Source organism: Carettochelys insculpta, chromosome 7 (genome assembly GCF_033958435.1).
Source record: "Carettochelys insculpta isolate YL-2023 chromosome 7, ASM3395843v1, whole genome shotgun sequence".
NCBI lineage: Eukaryota > Metazoa > Chordata > Testudines > Carettochelyidae > Carettochelys > Carettochelys insculpta.
The window spans coordinates 24,469,693-24,477,618 of record NC_134143.1 but is presented as its reverse complement, the minus strand read 5'-3'; positions in this window follow the sequence as shown (position 1 = coordinate 24,477,618).

The window sequence follows — 7,926 nt, the reverse complement described above, 5'->3', positions numbered from 1 at the left end:
TGGCATAGAAAGTACGCTTATTAAGTTTGCAGATGATACCAAGTCGGGAGGGGTTGCGACTACTTTGGAGGATAGGGTCATAATTCAAAATGATCTGGATAAATGGGAGAAATGGTCTAAGGTAAACAGGATGAAGTTTAATGAGGACAAATGCAAAGTGCTCCACTTAGGAAGGAACAATCAGTTTCACGCATACAGAATGGGGAGAGACTGTCTAGGAATGACTACAGCAGAAAGGGATCTAGGGATTATAGTGGACCACAAGCTAAATATGAGTCAACAGTGTGATGCTGTTGCAAAAAAAGCAAACATGATTCTGGGATGCGTTAACAGGTGTGTTGTGAACAAGACACGAGAAGTCATTCTTCCGCTCTACTCTGCGCTGGTTAGGCCTCAGCTGGAGTATTGTGTCCAGTTCTGGGCACCACAGTTCAAAAAAGATGTGGAGAAACTAGAGAGGGTCCAAAAAAGAGTGACAAGAATGATTAAAGGTCTAGAGAATGTGACCTATGAAGAAAGGTTGAAAGATTTGGGCTTTGTTAGTTTGGAAAAGAGAAGATTGAGGGGAGACATGATAGCAGTTTTCAGGTATCTAAAAGGGAGTCACACGGAGGAAGGAGAAAACTTGTTCTTCTTGGCCTCTGAGGATAGAACAAGAGGCAATGGACTTAAACTGCAGCAAGGGAGGTTTAGGCTGGATATTAGGAAAAAGTTCTTAACTGTCAGGGCGGTCAAACAGTGGAATAAATTGCCAAGGGAGGTTGTGGAATCTCCATCTTTGGAGATATTTAAGAACAGGTTAGATAGATGTCTATCAGGGATGGTTTAGATAGTACTTGGTCCTGCCATTGGGGCAGGGGGCTGAACTCCATGGCCTCTCGAGGTCCCTTCCAGTCCTAGTGTTCTATGATTCTATGTGACTTCTCTAGGCCTAGTGCAAAGAACCTGTCTCCTCAGAAAGTTTGGTAAAATTCTCCATCTGTTTGACACACTGATTTGCTGCACTGGGCCCTGCCTGGCTTTGTAGGCCTTTATCTGCAGCTTCCAAGGTAGGGTGTGCTTAGGACATCCCCTGAGGACTACAAGCCCGAGATCAGAGAAGTCACCAAGACAAAGTAAGGCCAAAGATCACACTAAACGGTAAAGCTCTGCATCTTAATCAATTTATTAACGAAGCTGTTGTAAGTAGGACTACTAGTGACTAAAAAGTATCACTGGCACTTGGCATGTACATGAAGGTCAAAGGTCATATTTTGGCACTTGCCTCAGAAAGGTCACTGACCCAGATTTAGACTGTGTGCTTACATATTTTCTTTGGTCACAATTTGAGACTGTTTATGCCTACCACTTCCAGTAACTTACAATCTAGCTTTCTGTAGTTGAACCTCTTTTATATTGTACTTAAAACTGTGTTTTTCGATTGAATTTCTTGGGCTATCTCAGCTCAGTTTCCAAAGGCTGGTACATATCCTATTCCACACTGATGAAGGGGCACACTAAGTAATAAACTTATCCTGGACAGGGTGCCAGGCTAAGAATTGGCTGGTGTGTGCCTCTGTGATCTGAGAGTAGCTCTGGGAGGACTTGGAGGCATGCGGTTTGCTGGATGTGAGGTGTGCATATGGTTGTACTGAGTGGTAACACCTAGAATGGTTTGTTGTGTGTCACTCACAGTTGAGGGGGAAGATTAAGGGAGAACAGCAGTACCTCAGTTCCAGGTTGTACAATGGTATCTTGTCACAGTTACTACCCTATGACATTAAGCTGTGACATGATATGAGACAAATATTTCATTTTAGGGCACCTTCCCTTAGCTGCAAAAAAGGTAGTGGACAAGGTAAGAAAGTTCCCAAGCAGAGAGTCTGTGGTCATAGCCCATTGTGCAGCATAGGTCAATACTGAAATGCTGAACAAGTTTTCTGCTGCCTGTGGTTGCAAGGGCTTTAGTGCAGTTTAGCTCTCTACTGCAGCAATTGGGGTCTTCAATGTCTCAAACTACCTAGCATCCATCTAATGTCCATTAAGTCCTTTCAGGAACTAGTTCATGGGAGTGTTGTCTGTAACTATGCCTTTCAGTTAATAGAAATACTAAATGCTCTTGGAATGGTTGAGTTTTCTGATTCTTAATTTCTGTTTACGCTACCTCTGTAATATTATCTACACTGTGTTTGGCTTGTTAAACTTTCTGAAGTATTTGCTTCTGGTTAGCTTGAGCAAAGAGCCAGTTTTCAATTGATATAATATGACACTGCCCTCAAGTGGCCATCAGCATGATTGCAGCACAATGGTATCCCAGTTTTATGCTATAGTGGCAAATCCAGTGAGACACATTCTCTGCTCAAATAGATTAAGGCTGCATCTATGCTATGAGATAAATTTGAATGTATTAATATCAGTTTCATAATTCTGGAATTTATAAGTTTGCATTTGACCATCCTCACTTCCCACGTGCTCCTCACAAAGTTGACTCATTGCTGCCACACTCAAATTGGAAAACATCGACTGGCAGTAGTGCATTGTGGGAACCTATCCCCCAGTTCCCTCATCCCGTAGCATTCTGGGTGTGCTTGCTGGTCTTTGATGTCATCTTCTGACATTGCATTTTCCTCATTCCCCTCTCATACTAAGCAAACATCCATTTTTCCCATTGAAAGGAAGGAAAAGTAGGTCATCCGCACTGATGGAAAAAAAAGTTTACAGAAATGTCTTTCTTCTGTAGCTGAACTCTCCACTGGCCATGCACTGAGTGTCCCTTCTCCGATGATTGCATCCAATCCCAGAAAATATGCTGATCCCTGGAAATAATACAGGGACCCTCCAAGTCAGAAGAAAAAGGATAGAAAAGTCTAGGAAAAAAAAAGATTTTTAACTTTATTGAAGTTAATACCGGGACCCTGAAAAGCATGAACAAAGAGAAGATAGGAAAGTTTTTTAGAAAAGAGAGTTACTGATGACAAGAGCCTCTGGCTTTCCAGTGCCCTTTAAGGCTTCTGTTCAACAACTGTGTTCTTAACTGGCCATCCAGTTGGTGTGTGCAACATTTAAGCTTCTTTTTCCCCAAGACATCATACTAAGTGAGGCAAGAGGTACGGACTGCAGCGGCTTGAGTGTAAAAGTCTCTGCAAGAACACAGGTGTTATCAGAAAAATAAATGTTGGGGAAAAAATCAGTTAAGTTCATTAACAGCATTGATCATGGTCCAAGTATCTGCATGCAGAGGATGTGTTAGAGGTCGTTAAGCTAATCAAAGACCTACTGAGACACAGTCTGGAAGTCAAAATCAGAAGAAACCAATCGTTTCTGGCTAATAGGAGCTGAGGGATTTTTCTCAGGGTGGGGTCAGTGCCTTAAGGCCCCCCTCTCCAGCGCAGACAGCCATGTGGAATAGCAGGTTAGCTGGGGCTACTGCCAGGCCGGGAACCGTGCCTGAGAGGGCTGCTGGCCGGGAACTGCTTATGTAAGCACCTCCTGGCCACAGCCTGCCTCTGACGTTACACCACAAGACTCCCTTCAAGACCCTACACCTGTTCCTACATGCTCCCCATGCCAGAATCCCCTCCTGCACTCCATATCTCGCCCCAGGTCACAATCTCATCCATCAGTCAAACTCCCTCTCAGATCCCTCATCCTCCCCTGCAGCCCAGGACCCTATCCATAGCTCACTTCTGCACCCAGCCTCCAACCCAGACCCCACACCAGCTCCCTAGAAATGTGCAGCACTTGACCACTTAACACAATCTTAGAGTGGCTTCCCATCAAAAATTACTGCTCTCCCCTGCACTAGTTCAACCACACGTTACTGAGCTAGATGCATGAACAGTGGGTGAAATTCTATGGTCTGTCACACCAGAGGTCAGACTAGACAATTAAAAAATGCCTGTTATACCACTTTAAAATCTATGGCTTTACAAATATTTGTTGTAGTTCTTTTGTAATAAATGATATGTTAAAGAGACAGGAAATACATGACTTAATATTCCATTGTTAATGTTTCCCCCAACATTCTTTTTTCAGCATGCTAAGCCATTGAATTTGACCTTCTTGACAATAAGCAATAGAAGATTCCAAACCTGAAAATGAAATGGAGAGCTGCATAACTTCCTTCTGTGTCAATTGTCCTTTATCTGTGGTGTAATCCAAAAAGGAGGGTATGTTGGAGTCAGAGTGGGAATGGTAGGAGCTGAATGGCTTAACTGATCTTTACTAGATCGCAGTTCCGTAATGGTTGTGCTGTATGCTAATCATGTCCTATTATTTTTGTAATGTCCCCTCCTGATCTTGGTAGCCTTGTTTGTCTCGTGCATCTGTTGCATTGCTGCTGAGGTTGTAGGACTGCTTGGGAAAGGAGTGTCACTGATTTCATGTTTGTCTAGTGCGGGTGTCAGTAACCCCCAGCACGGGTGCCAAGAGCGGTACGTGAGTTGATATCATCAGCATGCAAGGCGGGAGCGTGGCCCTACCCCACCTCCCCCATGCAGCTGGGATTTTCCTGTAAGCCAGGCTTCCTGTGGATTAATAAAAGACCCACTAATGCTACCAGCCACAACCTAAATGGGAAAGCTCTGCATCTTAATGTATTTATTAATGAAGATATTGTAAGTAGGACTATTAGTGACTTTAAAAAGTATCTCCAGGACTCGGACTGCACATAGCGGTCAAAAGGTCAAATTTCTCACTCTGCCTCAGAAAGGTTGCTGACCCCTGGTCTAGTGCCCATCTCAGTGGTATGTCTGCATTGCAGCCCAAGCAACAATTAATGGCACACTGTACACCTTGGCACAGTTATGACCAATATGTTTTCTAAGTTATATCCAGGGCTTTTTTTGTGGTGATACATGCCAGTACTGCATACTGTCACCTCCTTGCCAAGGTTCCCATGGCTGGGGCTGGTGTCAGGGCTTAGTGCCCTAGCCAGCTCCCTGCTGGTCCCACAACAATGCAGGCCCTGGGAGCCAAAGCACCCACTGCCCCTCCCCACCAGTCCTGCAGTGTCCAGGAGGCTGCCATGGGGCCTGGAACTGGAGCATCCACTGCCCCTCCCAGCAGCCCCAGTCATGGGAACCAGCAAGGCAGGGTGCGGAGCCACACCATCTCCTCCTTTTCCCAAGAAAAACAAAAGCACTGGTTGTCTATATCAACTTAGAGGTTTTTTAGATCGTATCAAATGTCTTCAAAGTTAGAAATAAGAGGGAAAAAGCTAATCAAACAAAATCCACACAAAGCATATTCCCAGCAGGCCGTTCACCTTGTCACCTAGCAACTGCCTCTGTAAATGCTTTGTATAGTTCTGCCATAATTTAAGATCAGCGAGTAAATGAACAGACTAGCAAATGTTACAGTTATGTGGGATCTTGGCTTATCCTGAAGGAGCTTTTCAGTAAATTACCTGGGTATTAAAGTAGAAAACTTGACCTTGGGGGACAAGCATTTTTACATTCCCCTCAGATGCTTTGCATTTGAATGTCAAAAACTGAAAGTGTGACTTTGAGATACAGTCCATGTATCCTTTTCCTTTGTCATTATAATAGTCATTAAGGCTGTATGGGTGCCTGTCCAGCAGCAAAGTTTCACATAACAGCAGAGCCCTAGGAAGCAACTTCTCCTCCTTTAAGGTCCAATATTATCACGTGCAGACCACCACTTTGGCAACTGAAATGTGATCATATTCAAACTCCAGGCACTGTACAAGTTAGAGCCTTCTGATCAATCATAGACTATTACTACAATCCCCTAAACTGAATGGGTCCAGCTAGCCTCTCTATTCAATATGCCATTTAGTTCCATATTTGTGTTATGGTAAATCATGGCAGAGCAGTAACTGCCTTTCTCCAGCCTGCTGGAGATCCTAGTATAAAGCTCATTGAAGTCAATAGGACAACTGCCATTGGCTTTAAGGCCCTTGGACTTGGTGTCTTACAACACTATGGCTCTGGCCTCACTAGAAAACAATGTCAAAAGGGGTAATCCTGGTCTGTCACTTTGAAGTGAGTTGTTTCGTGCTGCAATCCACAACATTGAAGAGACCCCCGCCCCCACGCTCCCCGTCCTTTCAAAAGGGAGCAGCTACAGAGCCCAGAGCCTTCTTTCAAAATAATGGGGCAGAATACGGCAAGGGAAGGGTCAATGGCTGGCAAGCCCTTCCTGGAGCATGAGCCAGCTGCCCCTCTAAGGAGCCCCTCCCAAACACCCCCGTGCACATGCTGAGGGCTCAAACTTGCAGCATACAACCTACAGCTCAGCACCAGCAGAGTCTGGTTCAGTCCCAGCACCACAGCCTGGGATGGACCTGCAGCAATTCACAGACAGGGATGTCCTGGACATCATGTTCAGCCTGATGGCCGTCCTGGACATCATGTCCAGCCTGATGGCCGTCCTGGCAGCATGCCACTTCAGGCTCCTTGCTGCCCGCCATGTGGCTGGCCTCCTGCAGGCCCTCTCCTCCATGGTGCATCCAGAACATCTCCATTCCTGGGCCCTCCATCGCCTTTGGCAGTACCCCACCAGCGGGGAATAGTAGGACAACATTGTCCTGGAGGACTGGGATGACAAATGGTGGCTCTGCAATTTTAGGATGACCCAGGCCACCTTCATGGAACTGTGCCAGTGGCTGGCACCAGCACTTCACCACCAGGACACCCACATGCAGCCTGCGCTTCCCTTGGAGAAAAGGGTGGCCAGCGCCATGTGGAAGCTGGCCACCCCAGAGAGCAACTGCTTGGCTGGCCACCAGTTCAGGGTGGGGAAAGCCACCATCAGGGTTGTCCTTCTAGAGGTAAGGCAGCCAAGGTCATGCACCCACGGCAGAGTCTGGGGAGGGTGTCTTGGGGATGGGGTCCTTATGGGGGGTGTCCCAAAGAGGAGGTCCCCCTGCATGCCACCACATGCTCATGGACACCCATGCCCTCCACCCCGTGCAGGTCATCGATGCCATCAACTGGATCCTCCTGCCCTGGCTCATCCACATGGGGGACATGGACAACATGATTGCCAGATTCCAGTGGCTGAGATTTCCCAACTGTATTGGTGCATTGGACAGCACCCACATTGCCATCTGGTCCCCACCACACAGCTGCAGATGGTACATTAATCAGCAGGGCTACAATGCTGTCATCCTCTAGGCCCTTGTGGATGCCTGAGGATGTTTTACAGACATTTCCAGGGGCTGGCTGGGCAGGGCCCATGATGCCAACATCCTGCAGAACTCGTGACTCGGGCACAGGGTGGCTGGGGGCACCTACGCACCCACATGGGAGCTCCCAGTGTAGGACACGACCATACCCGTGTGCATTATTGGCAATGTGACCTACCCGCTCCAGGCCTGACTAATTCACCCCTACACGAGCCACACCAACGAGAGCTAGGACTGCTACAACGCCCAGCTCAACCAGGCCAGGAACACAGTGGAGTGAGCGTCCAGGTGTCTGAAGGTGCACTTCAGATGCCTGCTGGGGGGATTTGTTTTTTTTATTATTCAATATATTTCTTTGCTTTTCCAAATTTGGAAACGGAGAATCAGAGACAGTAAAACAATCAGTGCTTGTCAAGTTTTACTACAGACATGCTACTCCATGCTACTCAATAGGAAAATAACATTTTAAAACATTCGTTAAAATAGGGTGTACTGGAGCTGGATGGGAGGAAGAAATTATCATATCACACAGTCGGCATGGGATTGTGTGTGCATGGGCATGGTGGGCCGGGCACTTGGAATGTGGTGGTCTGGGGAACTGATCCCAAGAGTGTTGGTGTTTGCCAGGGTCAAAAATTATGGTCTGGGGACTGTGTAACCTATTGTAAGTGTTAAATAATACAGACAGTGAGTTATGTGGGGTTTACCAAGTCTGTGGGGTGAAGGAAGGATAAATGGTAATGTTCTCATCCCTTCCTGTCTTGCTCCAGGAAATCTTTAATTTTCAAAGCTCCAAA